Raw genomic sequence first — 17,639 nt, forward strand, 5'->3', positions numbered from 1 at the left:
AATTACCGTATAGACAGGAGGAGAAGCTCGCAGGCAATCTTTTGCTGTCTATGAGGCAATTGGGGGGATGTGGAGGCATAAAGTCCGATAAAGTCAAGGGAGAAGCATGGGGAGAAGCTCATAGAGAGCCAAAAGCAATGGGACAAAATATTTCAACAACGTGATTCAGATTTCACTTTGCACAACTATTAGAAGACGAACAACTGTCAGACAGGTTGCTCACGTCATGCTCAGTCTGAGGCTGCACAGTACGCTCAGCCATCAGGAAGTGAGTGCTTCTAATTGACTTCACTTTTCCCTGTCGAAGCCTATGGGGTCACTGTGTCCATTTATTTTACTGTCTATGGGCCAGACTCAAATGAAATGTACGAGAGTCTGGTAGGACCAGGATAAGTTTTTGCCTCATTCGCCTCAAGTCTTAACGGCCTCTTTTATTGAACTGAAGAGACACTTTTAATATAGTAGGTTTCTTATGTCTTGCTTATATGTTTTTTGAAGTCTGTTAATAGAGGGCTATCAACAGATTCACATTTTAATTCATTGTTTATCTTAGCGATCAACCCGAATGTAAAGAATAGCTTTCTCTTAAGGAAATGAAACGGCAATATGTTATAAAGGTTGAATTATGTTGATGCTGTTGAAGCAATACTTGTTAAAATTCATGTTTTGTATGTAATATACGGCGACTGCTGTGCGAGGAGGCGCGCGTGCGCGCAATCTTCTCGCTTCTTCAGAAGAGAGGGAGAGACGGTTTATGGTAAGTTTAAAAATTCGTCGTTATCAGTTGTTTTTGAAATCATGTTTGCTGTTGTCTCCTCCCTGTTTACTTCAAATTTCTTTGTTATTCATTGCAGACCTCAAACGAACTTTGGAGAAGGGGTTATCCTTCTTGGTCTTCCTTTCTTAAAGGGATAGTTCACACAAATAAAAATGGTTGTCATTTACTCACCCTCATTTCCTTCCAAACCCAAAGACTTGTCCATGTTCGGAACAAAAATTATGATATTTTTAATATTCTCATATTTTTTTGTTGATCCATTTACAGTCTAGATAATCAACATTTTCAAGCTTCAAATATACAAAGTGATTGTAAAAGTAATCCATACCAATATTTATATATGAATGAAATCCTAAATGTCACATAAAATGATCTGCTTAGACTTGCAATGGATGGAAAATTTTTTGACTTTTTAAAATATCTTAATTTGTGTTCCAAAGAATAACAAAAGTCTTATGGTTTTAGAATGACATGAGGGTGAGTAAAATATGACAATTTTCATTTTTTGGTGAACTAACCCTTTAAAGAGCAGCCCTCCAAGTTCATCAAAATTTGTGAGGTATGTGTATGTCATGTCTGTTTTAATACTACAACAAAGTAGTAGTTTTCCAAAAGATATATTTAAAGAAGTGTCTGGCCTGCTAACTGTTGATCTTAATAATGACAGAAGAACATCACACAGGGCTCCACGCTACACCCTGTGTAGGGAGCCACTGCACCCTAAATTGAAACATTGTGGCAAAAACATGGTTTTTAAGTAGGGCTGGGCAAAAAACAGTATCATATCGAGATTATGATAACATATGTCTAACAATAAGCTCTGGACATTTTTACTCTACGGATTAATCTAACAGCCTGTCAATAAACATGACAACAGCCAGTCAGTGCATGTTGCAAATAAATCTCCATGTTCTGTGTTGCAGTGAGAATGTGTGGCATAATTTCATGAATCATTTGAGTTGGTCAATAATAATCAATTGAATTAAATGCACTCATTACCCATTGTAGCATTCTGTGCTGTAGTAGAAAGAGACATTAAACAAGTACACAAAGTGGTTGAAATTCTAAAATAGACTATTCAACTACATTTATACTGATATGCATTATGTTGCTTTTTGTCATGTTCTTTTGACACTTTGTTTACAAAAGTCTCCCCTCCCCCATTTTTTAAATCTTTCAGACTACACCTGCATCAGTTGGAAGACTCTAGCATGTTCTTGGCCTGTTCCTGTTCCAGTTACTTGCCAGGTTTTGACTAAGATTGACTTTTATTAAACAAAATCAACTGACATTTTTAACGGCTGCTTTTAGGGGAATGTACACCCCAAGCACATTCTTGACCTGTTCCTGTTCCAATTCCAATAATGTCAATAAATTGTGTGCTGTCTTATTAATTAAATATTACAATACCAGTTTATTTGTATATTAAAGTTAATAAAGAACCCCTAAAAGGTTCTATATACAGTATATGTAGTGCCTGAGAGAGCTATTTAAGGTATAGAAACTTTTCTTCTAAGAGTGTATACAAGCATATCAAATAACATGTTCTCTATGACTCATCAGAAACACTTTTACTCAATCAAATCAGTGAACTACTGCCTGGTCAAATATATACAGTATATATGTTTATATAAAAAAAACTGAGATCATACTGTGTATGGGGACATAAAATGGTTAAATATTATTCTTGGGCTAGTGTCTGGACTTCGCTGACAACTTAATAATTTGTAAAATATGTAAATGATTAAGTCAAGAAGAAAAATAAATATTCATTATGTAATTTTGTTTTAGCAGTTTAATTAATAATGAAAATTATAAAATGCAACAGAGGCAGGGAAAAGTGCACGTGAGGGGGACAGGAAGATGATGCATCCTCTTTTACTGTTATACTGAGAAATTGTGTTTGCTGCAGAAAATCCTCTCTAAACATGTAACAAAAAAGAATTGTCTGTCATCTGTCTGTCTGTATCTATCTATCTATAAATCTGTCTTGTCCATTTTATCTCTATCTGTCTGTTTGCCATAAAAAAAATGTAAGTAGTTAATTTTGTAGTTCTTTTTTCTTAGGTGTTTGGTGTTGTATGCCTTAAACCAGCAATAAACAACAAACCAAGGTTCCTGAATATGAGTCAAACATAGACAGTTTCTTACACCAAACCAAGATCAAGCAGATGATACAAAAAAGCAGCCTGAAGTCTTTAATAAAATGCTCAAAAGTAATCATTAATATGCACAAATGATCTTGAATCCTGAAAGAGTATGTGGTGAAGAGAAATTGCTGTCTTATCATATTTCTTTTTTGCAGGACATTTTTAATGAAAAATAAAATTTTCACCTTTTATTTTGATTTATTCTCTATTTAGTCTTTTACTTGCATTGTGAAAGAAGCTAACAATATGTTCTCATTATATAAATGAGTCATAGTGAACACTGGGGAAAACTAATCACAAATCGTTTGCTTAAAGAATGCTCTTTGCATTCATATTCTATTGTATAAGCCCAAAAAAATAGTCACTGGATGTCCTAATCTTTATAAATCTTTTACATCTAAATACAAATATTCTGGCACCAGACTTAGCCATTGTGTCGTGGCATAATTTTAACGAACTTTATGTTCTTATTTTGTATGTGTTAAGACTTTTATTCTTGGATTATTGTATGGTTTAAGTAAAGTTTATAACGTGTCAACAGTGATTAACGACTACAAATCTAAATGGGGTGCTATATACCATTTAAGCTGGTGTTAACCACTGTCATTTTGCCAAGTAAGACATGTTCCTCGATCAACATATTTTGTTGATCCTGGAACAACATGTCTGCCCGAACTGGGTTGGGTTATAGTTGTAACACCGGTTCCAATGAGATATGTCACTATTGGCCTTACATTTTTTACAGTGTATGTTTAAAAAACTTTATTAAAAAATGATGTATTTAAAGAATATTCAACATTTACCTAACTGATTTTTCTGCTGAGCAGTCAATTTGATTGGTAAAGGGCTACCCATGTAGCTATCCATGAAGCAAAATTATGCAATAAAATATAAATAATAACAATAAAATAAAATGTTAACAAGTTTATTAAAAAATATTTTTTTCCTGCATGGAAGTAAGGCCAGATTAATTGTAATCAACACAGCTAGCAAAGTTCATTTTAATACAATCATGAGTGTTTCACATTGTGTCCATGCCCAACCATTGTTCAAGATTTGCCAGATTAATGTCTACAATCATCTTGTTTTGGCGGTGGCACATTATCACAATGAAGTAGTCATTGATAAGTTGAGAAAAATGTTCCATGTCAATTGCTCCGACAAGATTCACTGACGCAGTGCATTTAAAGCAAAAAAAAGTGCTGTCACTATCATCCATATCCATAACAAAACAGGCATATATCGCCAAAATTTGAATTAATAGCTTTAGATCAAATGCTTTGTTATTGCGACTGGTTAGCAACAAGCTGGTTTTGTTTACATCTGCATGGGTTTCAAAATCCCATTTCATTGGTTCAGACTCATGACAGTCAGTACGTTTACATGGACAACAATACTCCGATATTAATCTGATTAAGACCATACTCTGATTAAGAAACTTCCATGTAAGCAGAGATTTCTAATTACCTTAATCCGGTTAAAGCCATACTCGAATTAAACAAAAATCGAATTAAGACATGTGGAGTATGCCTATTTTAGTCGCATTATCCAAGTGCATTGTAGACATGTACACACCTTAATCTAACTATTAACGTCGTGTATGAGTTTTCGCCGCATTTTGTGACAGGACACACACACCAGGCAAGTGCAGAGGGGAGGGCTTTGGGGGCTCGTATCAAAAGTATATAAAGTGCCCCTCTAAACATCAATAATATTGTGACAAATAAAACAGAATTTGTATTATAATTAATATAACCGCGCGTACAAAACAGTAACAATGCGCTCAAATTCCCGTTTATCTTTTACGTATCTTTCAGTCTGAAATGTCGTTGACGTGTTGCTATGGTGCGTGACTGCGTCTTGCTTGACTGCTCACTCGGACACAGCCTCCTCTATATATTTTTTCTTTGTGTTTTAATAATTCTGCTCATTGTAAAAGTAAAATACAATACGTTTGTATCTGTAATCCCAGATTCATAATTGTCTGCTTACAACAGCGGTCGGGAACCTCTAGGCTCGCGAGCCATATGGCCATTCAGTGAGCGCTTGTGGCTCGATGGCAGAAAAAAACAATCCAAACAATCACGATTTTGAAACCTTAATTTTCATCATTAATCAAAGCTATTATTCGAAATGTTGGCTGTCAAGAAGGAGGCAAGATGGGCAGTGTCTCTTAAAAAAAACTGAAAGACACAATATATATTACAAAAAAAATAAAACTAATATATATATATATATATATATAAAATTACATTAAAAAGTATAAAAGTCACTAGTTTTTATAAAGTCACTGTCCAACAGCGAAACCCGCAGGTAAAGTTACAGCGGGTTGCCTGAGCCCATTGATTTGAACAGACTTACGAAAGTCGCGCTATGATTGGACGCCGGACAGCGTAGCGTGGCATGGGTACGTAATGACGTACTATTAATCGAGCTATGTTCTGTAACATGTAAAACGGGAACATGAACGTAATATTCTAAAAGCAACTCATGTAAACGCCTTAATCAGATTATTGTCTTATTCAGAGTAAGGTCAATAATTAGATTACTGCTGTCCATGTAAACGTAGTCATTCAGTACGTTTACATGGACAACAATACTCCGATATTAATCTGATTAAGACCATACTCTGATTAAGAAACTACCATGTAAACAGCGATTTCTAATTACCTTAATCCGGTTAAAGCCATACTCGAATTAAACAAAAATCGAATTAAGACATGTGGAGTATGCCTATTTTAGTCGCATTATCCAAGTGCATTGTAGACATGTACACACCTTAATCTAACTATTAACGTCGTGTATGAGTTTTCGCCGCATTTTGTGACAGGACACACACACCAGGCACACACACTAGGCAAGTGCAGAGGGGAGGGCTTTGAGGGCTCGTATCAAAAGTATTTAAAGTGCCCCTCTAAACAATCATCAATAATATTGTGACAAATAAAACAGAATTTGGATTATAATTAATATAACCGCGCGTACAAAACAGTAACAATGCGCTCACATTCCCGTTTATCTTTTACGTATCTTTCAGTCTGAAATGTCGTTGCCATGACGTGTTGCTATGGTGCGTGACTGCGTGTCTTGCTTGACTGCTCACTCGGACATGGCCTCCTCTATATTTTTTTTCTTTGTGTTGTAATAATTCTGCTCATTGTAAAAGTAAAATACAATATGTTTGTATCTGTAATCCCAGATTCATAATTGTCTGCTTAACAGCGGTCGGGAACCTCTAGGCTCGCGAGCCATATGGCCATTCAGTGAGCGCTTGGCTCGATGGCAGAAAAAAACAATCCAAACAATCACGATTTTGAAACCTTAATTTTCATCATTAATCAAAGCTATTATTCGAAATGTTGGCTGTCAAGAAGGAGGCAAGATGGGCAGTGTCTCTTAAAAAAACCTGAAAGACACAATATATACAAAAAATAAAACTATATATATATATATATATATATATATATATATATATATATATATATATATATATATATATATATATATATATATATATATATATATATATATATATATATATATATATATATATATATATATATATATATATATATATATATAATTAAAAAGTATAAAAGTCACTCGTTTTTATAAAGTCACACTGTCCAACAGCGACACCCGCAGGTAAAGTTACAGCGGGTTGCCTGAGCCCATTGATTTGAACAGACCTACGAAAGTCGCGCTATGATTGGACGCCGGACAGCGTAGCGTGGCATGGGTACGTAATGACGTACTATTAATCGAGCTATGTTCTGTAACATGTAAAATGGGAACATGAACGTAATATTCTAAAAGCAACTCATGTAAACGCCTTAATCAGATTATTGTCTTATTCAGAGTAAGGTCAATAATTAGATTACTGCTGTCCATGTAAACGTAGTCATTGAGAATTCACTTTACAACGATACCAAACTTGTGCTGAGCGGAAGCACCAGTCGCAGAGAAGCGAACAGAGAAAATCTGCATTTTTTTCAAGGATTATTAAAACAAAGGAAAGATTTAGGAAGGTACACCTCTCAGAAAACATACAAATAAAAATAATTTTAGATGTTTAATTGCTATTTGGAGCATTGGGATCATTAGACGAGGGCGTAATGAACTCATTTTTGTGAAAACCTCAAATTCGACCAAAATTTTTACATTTCACTTGCTTTGCCTGTATCTCGTAATTAGCCAGTGTGCATTCCGACTCATGTTGCCAGCACAAGACACATATTTTGTTGATCCTGGAACAACATTTCTGTCCGAACTGGGTTGGGCTACGGTTGTAAAATCGATTTCAATAAGTTATGTCACTATTGGATGCAGCTGGAAGGCTAACCATGTCCTCCTTCAAGCTCCTCTGAAAGGATGAATAAGGTGGCCCTCAAAGAAACGAGATACAAGCCAGGTTTGGTTATAGTTATAACACTGGTTCCAATGAGATATGTCACTATTGGATGCAGCTGGAAGGCTATCCATGTCCTCATTCAAGCTCCTCTTAAAGGAACAAACAAGGTGGCCCTCAAAGAAACGAGATACAACCTTAAGTTCATGTTCAGTTATCTTAAACAGGGCTAGTCTCAGCCTCAACGATTTAATATGCGAGTTGGATAAATATTAATTTTAGATATATATTAGATATTAGAAAGGTGATATGAAAAAGTACATTGTTGCTGTTGTTGCACCAGCAATATGTGAGATGAGATCCACAAGCTACTGCTTTTGAATGTTAACATTGATGCTATAAATAAAAATAGAAAAATAAATATACATGTTTTAAATAAAACAGAAATGTCAAACGAGACAATAGATGCAGTGGAACTCTTCTTTCATTTATCTTTTTTTACTTTACAAAGTATTTATAGTTTAATTTTTAAACGTTACATTTGAAAGTTGTTTAAAGGTGCAACATTTTAAAATCACAGAATGAGATGAGAACAATCATCCACATCAAATACCATTATATTTGCATAGATGGCCTTGGCAGTGGCAAAGTTTTAATATTTTCATAGTAGACAAATCTCTGCGTTTACTGTCCAGTGATCACCGCATTTAACACAATCCCTTCAGCTAGTATAAGCAGCATTAAGGAAACTGCTAGTCCTCGACGAACAACCAACTGTTTGGTGGACAAAACCGCACCAACTGTGACCTTTGTGCCAGTGTCTGTTATTCCTCCTTCTCCTTTACTGAGTCCTTCCAGGTCTGTGTTTGTATCTGTCTGGCCTTCTTCAGTGTGCTGGGACTCTTCTGTACAATAATTGGTCAACATAAGGGAAAAGTACATGATGAAAGACGTTTTTTTTTTGGGTTAATCATTGAGGTCATCATATACCACAGACAGAACGTACCTTCTGTACAGCCCTTATTTTCCATAGCATACGATTCATCTTTGGTCTCAGGGGCTTGAACACCTGCTCTGATCAAGGCCTGAAAATAAGATAAAGACTAGAGTCATCTGTCCAGTCATCTATCAGAATAGACAAATATATATATACACACACACACACACACACACACACACACACACACACACACACACACACACACACACACACACACACACACACACACACACACACACACACACACACACACACACACACACACACACACACACACACACACACACACACACACACACACACACACACACACACACACACACACACACACACACACACACAATATTTATTTCCTCACTACTAAATAAAAATAAACTAACTGTTAGTGGTATTAAAACAAAGTATAAGCAATTAGGAACAACAGCAACTCAGCCACAAAGTGATAGGCCACATAAAATCACAGAGCAGGGTCAGCTCATGCTGAGGCGCACAGTGTGCTAAAGTCACCAACTTTCTGCAGAGTCAATAGCTATAGACCTACAGAGACTGCAAGCCAGGCCTTCTTGTCCAACATCAGTACCTGTAAGGCTGTAACCATGTCTTGAACATTGGGGGGGGGATAATATTTTATTTAAAAATATACATACATTCACTCTTGTTTGTGTCTAATATGTCTAACATGTCAAAAATCTCAAAAATGCTTTTTTATTTGTCTCTTTTTTATTTAAATGATGTCTTTCAGTTATGAAAGACATCGGGCCCTATCTTGCACCCAGCGCAATTGACTTTGTACACCGACGCATGTGTCATTCCTATTTTGCACCCGCGCAAAGCGCGCTTTTCCCTCCACAGAAGCACGTCGCTAAACTAGTGAATGAACTTGCGCTCCCTGGGCGGTTCAGCGCAAAAAAGGAGGCGTGTTCCGGCGCAAACAATCCCTGGTGCTATTTTGCTGTTCCATTAAACAATTGCGCCACTGACCAGAAAAAACCTAGTCTAAAGTCAGTGGCGCGTTGCGCGTTGTTCATTATGCTATTTTAAGGGCGCATGCTTGACCATAATGTATAGCGTGCACAATGCGCATACACTTTGCTCATGTAATCTACACAGATGCAACAGTTATTTTTGCAAATCATAAATTGTTACACTAAAAAAATATTAACACATGAGATGACGGAAATCATTGTGGTGTGCCATGAAGATGTGAAAAAATAGGCATAAATCTAGCTTACAAATGATTCAGGCTAATTGTAATAATTAAGGATAAGACCTGTTTGCCCAATAGTGGCAAGACATATATGTATATAAGGACATCTGACAAATTGGTTTGTCCGTCAAGAACCAGGAAAAAAAAATCGACTGAAAAACTGAAAAAACTGAAAGACTGAAAAAAAAAGACTGTGAAATCACCTTTACCATAATGTACAACATTACAACTTCACTTCTCTGTCTTTCACTGCTCTTAAAAGAACATCAGTCTCCTCGGCTGTGAACCGCTCCTGGCGTGCGCCTGGTAAATACGCCATAATAATAGCAATCCATAATGGAACTTGCGCACCTGCTTTTAAAGGGAATGTTGGATGACGCTCGGATTGGTTTATTCACGTTACGCCCAAACCACACCTATGATTAATGAAGCTACTTCAGACCAACCCATTTTAGATTTGCGCCGGGCGCAAGAGCCATTTATCCCGCAAGGAAAATAGCAACAGCGCCGAGACCCGCCCACAAAGTTACTTGCGCTTCGCGCGTTGACACTTGCGTTTCAGATCGTTAAAATAGGGCCCATCATTTAAATTATAGCTTATTTTCAATTCCAGTGGGTTGTTAAACATCCATCGTAAAACAGTTGTCAAATATTAAATGTTTGGCTACTTCACGCACTGTAACGACTGACACAAATCAGACACGATTATTTATTCATTATATTTAATGAATAATCCAGCAAACTCCCTCTCCCAACAAAGGTTTGTGAACCATCCCCCAAAACTGCAACAATTGTGCAGAATACATATCTGGTTCTGACTCCATGCCTGCAAACAAATTGTCACTTAATTTTTTAAGCGTTCTAAGCGCTGTAAATGCTGGCCATGAAAAATACCCTTCTCTTAGAATTAATGAATAATCAATTCTGAGTGTTCACAGGATGAACTGGTTGATTCATTTTAATGTTAGTGTAACTACATCAAGTTAATCTCATTAATTGATTCAAATATTCACAATTAATCATAATTAATAAACATAATGAGTTATGAATGAGCTAACTTACTACAGCACTATTTCACTGTAAAAACTAAAACCGGTGTGTTGGAATTCACACTCATCTTCAGTGAACATTAAGCCCCACCTTCTTTGATCTGATTGGCCATAATTTTTACATTGACTAGCGCTGTTAGACTGCACAGGCAGACCTGCCAAAAAATGTAACTTTTTAACTTTGTCATCCTAACAACAAACAGGACAATTTGAGGGGTGGGGGGTGGATTGCTCGTCCCCCTCAATGCCTATGGTGTTTACGGCCCTGGTGAGATGTTACTCCAAAGTATTTGCAGGTTCTCAAACATGTCTGGGGGACTTTAAGGACCCCGCTCCCTGTATCACTTTCTTAGGCTTCTTACTTTACACCCATTACAGTTTTTTGCTCTGGTCACATCTGCAGTTCTCATGCCTCGCTGCAGCAGGACTATGGCATGTCCATGCAGTTGAGCAGACTGGGCATCTTTCTCCTGGTGTTTTTCAGAGTCAGCAGAAAGGTCTCTTTAGTGTCCTAAGTTAATGGAACTGTTGGTTGTGCCCTGGCAGCCTTGTCTGTGTTGTCTTTGTTTCATTTGTCTATGAGCACATGGCTCTGTCTTATTTTGTGTTTGCAATGTGCTCATTTTGTCCCGCCTCCTTGTTTCCCGTTACCACGCCCCCTGTTCCTCGTGTGCTGCTCCCTTTATATTGTGCTCCTTTCCCCCATGTCCATGCTGGTTCGTTGCATTCACTGTGTGTGTGTGTGTGTGTGTGTGTGTGGGGGTGGATCTTGTCAGTCAGTGCTACATTTCGTTTTCTGTCAAATCTTGCTTTGTATTTATTTCATTTGAATATTTTCTTTCTTCCTGATTTTTATTCTACTCAAGTTTCAGTCTTTATTTTTGCTCTAGTTCCACCCAAGCTTTATTTTTGTTTTCTTGTTTTTGATTTGGTTGTTTACTGATCTCATTTCTTTTCTCTTTAGTTCCAGTTTTCTTTATTTCTTTTTGCAAGTTCCAGTTATTTATTTATTTATTTATTCAGTCTGTGTATGTTAGTGATTGTTGACAGATTCATAAAGTGGCCGGAAGCCTTCCCATGTACGAAGGAGTGCAATAACAGTTTAATCATTCAGCCTGGCTCCCAGAAACCCAATGTGTATTTGCTTGCTATTATTTGAAAGGTACTATCCCTTTAAAAACAGCCTTAGCTTTTTGTCCTAAAGGTTAAGCACTAAATCATAAATGATTTATAGCGGCCATTGTTAATATTTTCTTATTTCTTGGGCTTCACTTTTTAACTTTCCATGTGTAACACTGACTTTTCTACCGTGGTACGTGTGGACACTAAGACAAAACATTAAGTAGTCCTTGGACACACTCACACGCACCCAGATGTTGACGATACACACATATTTGCGCACATACATGTCTTACTTGATTTTAAATTGGAATATTGTTTTACTTACACATATATACATACACATATATACATATATATACATATATATATACATATACACATATATATACATATACACATATATATACATATATATATATATATATATATATATATATATATATATATACATACACATACACATACACATATATATATATATATATATATAACCTTTTTTCCTTAATAAATTTGAAAATATTATAGTAGCCTACTGCACTGTGTCTGTGTCTCCTTGAGCATTCTCCCCAGATATCTCGCGCTGCAGCTGCCACACATCACAGGGGTTGGATTATTGGAGTGTACTTGACTGATGACAGAGAATATTGAGGCTACAGATAATTTACCTAAAAATTCATTCTAACAGTGTGTGTGTGTGTGTGTGTGTGTGTGTGTGTGTGTGTGTGTGTGTGTGGATGAGGAAAAATGGCCTACCTCCTGAGTCGCTTTTTCCCAGTCCAGTTTGTAAATGAGGATGATGAAGAACAAAGACTGTAGGAAGACACACCCAAAAAACCCAATCCACAGACCTAACAACAGGAGAGAAAAGACATGAGGAGATTGATGGACATGTTCAGTGTGGAACTTGAGTTTATTGGCTCACTTTCAGAACTTATACAGTACAATAGTGTTCAGTGTTGAGCATTATTACAAACAGCATCAGAGCATACAGAAATCGTACTCGGTTACTAACGTAACCTTAGATACGGAACGAGTACTGCGTTGTTCGTCTTATTAATATAAATAAGGCAAGACGCTACGGGGAAAACTAATTTTTCTCAGATCCTGAAGCCTTTTTACAATCACGCAGTGAATACTGCACGTGATTGGTTCAAAAAGTTAAAAAAATTGAACCAATGACGTTTCACCAAGGCAAATCGATTGGTTTTGACTGAAGCGACACAAGAGGCGTCTTCACGTAGCACAGCAACTCACGCAGTACTCCGTATCTAAGGGAACCGGAGTTACATTAGTAACCGAACCGTTCCCTTGCGATACTACGCGAGTACTGCATTACAATCACGCCGTGCTATGTGAGAGGATGACTACATACAGTGGGAAGCACTTAATCAAGGGCTACAATAAACAAAGTAATAGTCATACATCAAAATCCCATTACTAGGACCTCTAGGGGCCTCATTTAAGAATATATGAGGCAGACAGAGATATAACAAGACACATAAGTGCAGTAGTTTATGCAGAAAGGATCTAGATTATGAGCCAGATGACCACGGCCATGAGGAGGCCATGCCTCTCGTGGAGTGTGCTCTGACTCCCAAGGGACATTGAAGGCCCAAGGAGGAGTATGCAAGAGCTATGGTGTCTACTATCCATCTAGATAGTCTAGGCTTTGTGACCGGAAGACCTTTCATGCTGCCACCAAAGCAAACAAAGAGCTGCTCTGCCTGTCGAAAAGAGGCAGAGTGATCAATGTACGTCCTCAGGGCTTTGACAGGACAGAGAAGGTTCAGCTCTTGTTCATCCTGAGAAGAAGGAAGGGCAGAGAGAACTACCATCTGCGCCCTAAAAGGGGTAGATATGATTTTTGGAACATATCCATGTCTAGGTTTCAGGACGACCTTAGAGTCGTTAGGCCCAAACTCAAGACACAAGGGGCTCACAGAGACCGCCTGTAAGTCTCCCCCAAGCGCTTAACCGATGCCAACGCTAGCAGAAAAGCGTTTTTTTAACATCAGGGGTCGGAGGTCAGCAGTCTGGATAGGTTCAAATGGAGGACTTTTAAGGCCCCTAAGAACCACAGACAAGTCCCAAGTAGGGACCGTGAGGGGACGAGGAGGATTTAGCCTCCTGGAGCCCTTTAGGAAGCAAACAACAAGATTGTTTCTTTCTATAGACTGCCCTGCTATAGGAGCATGTGAAGCTGCTATAGCCGGAACATAGACTTCAAGAGTAGAGGGGGAACGGCCTCTATCCATTACGTTTTGAAGAAATGACAATATTGAGGTATGTCACAATTCAGAGTCTTGCCGCCCCGGGTTTTGCACCAGGAGGCGAAGACAGCCCACTTTGAGGCATAGAGGCATCTCGTAGACCGAGCTCTGGCCTGAGAGATAGTGTTTAAAATGTTCTCAGGGAGGCTTAGAGGCTCCCATTGACAAACCACACATGAAGGTCCCACAGTTTGGGCCTGGGGTGCCAAATTGTCCCTCTCGTTTGGGAGAGGAGGTCTCGTCTCAGAGGGATCGGCAATGGCCTCGGGCGATAACCGAGACAGCTCTGAGAACCATGGTTGGGTCCCCATGGTTTTCGCCAGAGTGAAGAGGGGTTGTGAAGATAGACCGCCCTGATTATTAATGAAGGACACCACTGTCATGTTGTCTGATCTGACTAAGATGTGGTGCCCCACCAGAAGAGGAAGAAAGACCTGGAGAGCTCGATATACCGCCATCATTTCTAGGCGGTTGATATGTAGCTCGCTTTCCAGGCTGCTCCAAGCCCCGAAGGCTGGGCGGTTGTAGGTTGAGCTCCCCAACCTGTCTTGGAGGCATCTGTGAAAACAATTTTCCTCTTGTCCATAGCACCTTTCGCCACGCCTTGCTTGAACCAGCAAGGGTTCGTCCAAGGGGCCTGGGCAGTGACACATGCCTGGTTCACCTTGAGCGAGAGACGGCCTTGGTGCCAGGCTGAGGGCGGGACCCACGGTTTCAGCCAGAACTGTAGTGGGCACATATGAAGCAACCCCATCTGCAGAGCTGGAGATGCTGAGCTCATAAGGCCTAGCATCTTCTGAAACGTTCTGAACGGTAGAAAAAGAGGTAGAGACTGTGGCCCTCAAAAGGGTTGAGTCTAAAAGGATCCCCAGGAACGAAACACGTTGGCTGGGTGATAATGAGCTCTTTGCAAAATTGACCCTGAGACCCAAGCACTCAAAGTGGATGAGAATAACGGATCTGTGGAATATTAGTTCCGCCTCCGACTGGGCCAGAATGAACCAGTCGTCGAGGTAGTTTAGAATGCGTCTAAGAGAGCCGCATCCATGCACTTCTTGAAAGTGCGGGTGGCCAGGGACAGGCCGAATGGCAGTACTGTGGTGACCCACAAGTTAAATAGAGAGACATTCACCTAGAGACTGTACCTTTAAGGGAGCGGGGTTTTCGAGTTAAGCACTTCCGGGTTAACGTTGTGTGACTGTTGTTTACATTACGCTGTAAAGTAATGCATGTTTGAAGTGGATAGTAAAGTCGACTCGACGCATCTCTGTCTCCAGTCTCCTCACTTATAACACTCCACATTGGTGACCCCGACGCGAGTTGAATTATGTCACACAATGGCGGTGGTGAAAATGATGCGGCCGCGGCGCCGGCCGCTGTTAGCGGCGCGGCTAATGTCGGCGCGATCTATGCGGCCACCATCAAGTTGCCGGACTTTTGGCAGAACAATCCACGGCCGTGGTTTCAGCACATCGAGGCTCAGTTTCAGTTGAGAGGGATAACACAGGACGTTACAAAACATTTCCATGTAGTAGCGGCTTTGGATGCCTCGACGACAGCCAGGGCTATGGCGCTATTAGAGGCTCCTCCGGCTGACGGCAAGTACAACGCGCTTAAAACATTCCTGCTGAACCTCTTTGAGCTGTCAGAGCTGGAGAAAGCAGACCGCCTGCTTTCCCTGAATGGCCTGGGCGATAGCAAGCCATCTGAGTTAATGGAGAGGATGCTGGCTGTGCTGGGTTCGGCGGATCCATCATTCCTTTTCGCCCACATTTTCCTGCGGCAGCTTCCAGCACCCGTGCGCACCGCACTGGCCAGTTCCCCCCTCCTTTCCTCCAGAGACTACCGGGCGATGGCTGTGGAGGCAGACAGGATTTTCCTCGCCAACCGGCAGCAGTTTGTTCATGCGCTATTACCTCCCCAACACCAGTCTGCCCCATTTCCACCCCCGGTGGACGACCTGGACACCGCAGCTGCTGTGACGGCCCGCCGACAGCGCGAGGACGGGTGGTGTTTCTACCACTCCAGGTTTGGGGCCAAGGCCAAGCAATGTCGCCAGCCTTGCAGTTTTGGAGCCCAGGGAAAAGCCAGGGCCGGCGCTCATTAGCAGCTATGGGCGTTGGCCGCGACTGCAAGCTGTTATTTATCACTGACGCCTTGTCTGGCCGGCGGCTGCTGGTCGATTCGGGGGCTCAGCGCAGCATCCTGCCAGCGAAGCCTGTGGACACCATGGCTGGCGGCCATGGCCCCCCGATGGATGCCGCTAACGGCACACCCATTCGTACTTATGGCACGAGGTATGTGGAAGTGTGTTTCGGCGGGCGGCGTTTTGGCTGGGATTTCGTCATGGCCGCTGTGTCTACGTCTCTCCTGGGGGCGGATTTCCTCTGCGCTTACAGGCTGTTGGTGGATGTAACGAACTGCCGCCTGATCGACGCCCTTTCTTTTGCTTCATACCCCTGCACGCTTGGAGGGGCGGGGGCGCTTTGTCTGTCAAACACGCTGGCCACTGGAGACCGGTATCAACGCCTACTGGCTGAGTTCCCTGACATCACCACGCCCACGTTCTCATCGGCGGTGGCTAAGCATGGCGTGGAGCACTACATTACCACAGTGGGCCCCCCGGTTTATGCACGGGCCCGGCGCCTCGACTCCGGCAAGCTTGCGATCGCCAGGGAGGAGTTCACCACCATGGAGCACCTCGGCATCGTGCGACGCTCCAACAGCCCGTGGGCTTCTCCTCTGCACATGGTGACCAAAGCTGATGGCGGTTGGCGTCCCTGTGGTGATTTCCGTCGCCTGAACAATGCCACCACCCCCGATCGGTACCCAGTGCCGCATATACAGGATTTCTCTGCCCACCTAGCCGGCGCCACCATCTTTTCGAAGGTGGACCTGGTTCGCGGTTACCACCAGGTGCCTGTCCACCCGCAGGATGTCCCCAAGACAGCAGTCATCACACCCTTTGGCCTTTTTGAGTTTCTACGGATGCCTTTTGGCCTCAAGGGGGCAGCGCAGACGTTTCAGCGCCTCATGGACTCTGTGCTGCGGGACATGCCTTTCCTCTTTGTTTATTTGGACGACATTCTCGTGGCCAGCGCGTCCGCCGACGACCACCTGGCGCATCTCCAGCAGTTGTTTGGCCGGCTTAGTGAGCATGGTCTCATCATTAACCCGGCCAAGTGCGAGTTTGGCCAGTCGTCCATCACCTTCCTCGGCCACCACGTCACCCCGCAGGGGGCTGTTCCCCTCCCGGCCAAGGTGGACGCCGTAGCCAGTTTTCCACGCCCACGCACCGTGAAGTCCCTGCAGGAGTTTCTGGGCATGGTGAACTTCTACAACCGTTTCCTCCCCCATGCGGCCCAACTTATGCGACCCTTGTACGACGCCTTGCGGGGTGGAAAACCCGGCGGACGTGTTGGATTGGTCCCCGGAGATGAATGGGGCCCTGGAGGCTGCCAAAACCGCGCTGGCCAACGCTGCTCTGCTGGCGCACCCGTCTCCGACCGCCCCAGTTGCTCTTACCACGGACGCCTCTGATTATGCCGTGGGAGCTGTGTGTGAGCAGTGGGTAGGAGGAGCCTGGCAGCCGCTGGCCTTTTTCAGCAGGAAGCTCCGTGACAATGAGAGGAAATACAGCACCTTCAACAGGGAGCTCCTGGGTCTTTTTCTCGCTACCCGTCATTTCAGTTTCCTGTTGGAGGGCCGGCGGTTC

At 41.5% G+C, this 17,639-nt stretch overlaps 1 pseudogene across 1 annotated transcript in view; it reads right to left on the reverse strand.

Moving 5' to 3' along the window:
- Positions 1-7,960: 7,960 nt before the first annotated feature.
- LOC307137057 (multidrug and toxin extrusion protein 1-like) overlaps positions 7,961-17,639 on the reverse strand; it is a 33,458-nt pseudogene continuing 23,779 nt past the window's right edge. The window contains exons 15-17 of the transcript in view: positions 12,408-12,502; positions 8,274-8,361; positions 7,961-8,181 (exon numbers count right to left, since the gene is read on the reverse strand). The product of the transcript in view is annotated as a multidrug and toxin extrusion protein 1-like (transcript). The remainder of the gene's footprint in view (positions 8,182-8,273; positions 8,362-12,407; positions 12,503-17,639) is intronic.

Source organism: Gobio gobio, assembly GCF_949357685.1.
Source record: "Gobio gobio genome assembly, chromosome: 14".
Taxonomy (NCBI): Eukaryota; Metazoa; Chordata; class Actinopteri; order Cypriniformes; family Gobionidae; genus Gobio; species Gobio gobio.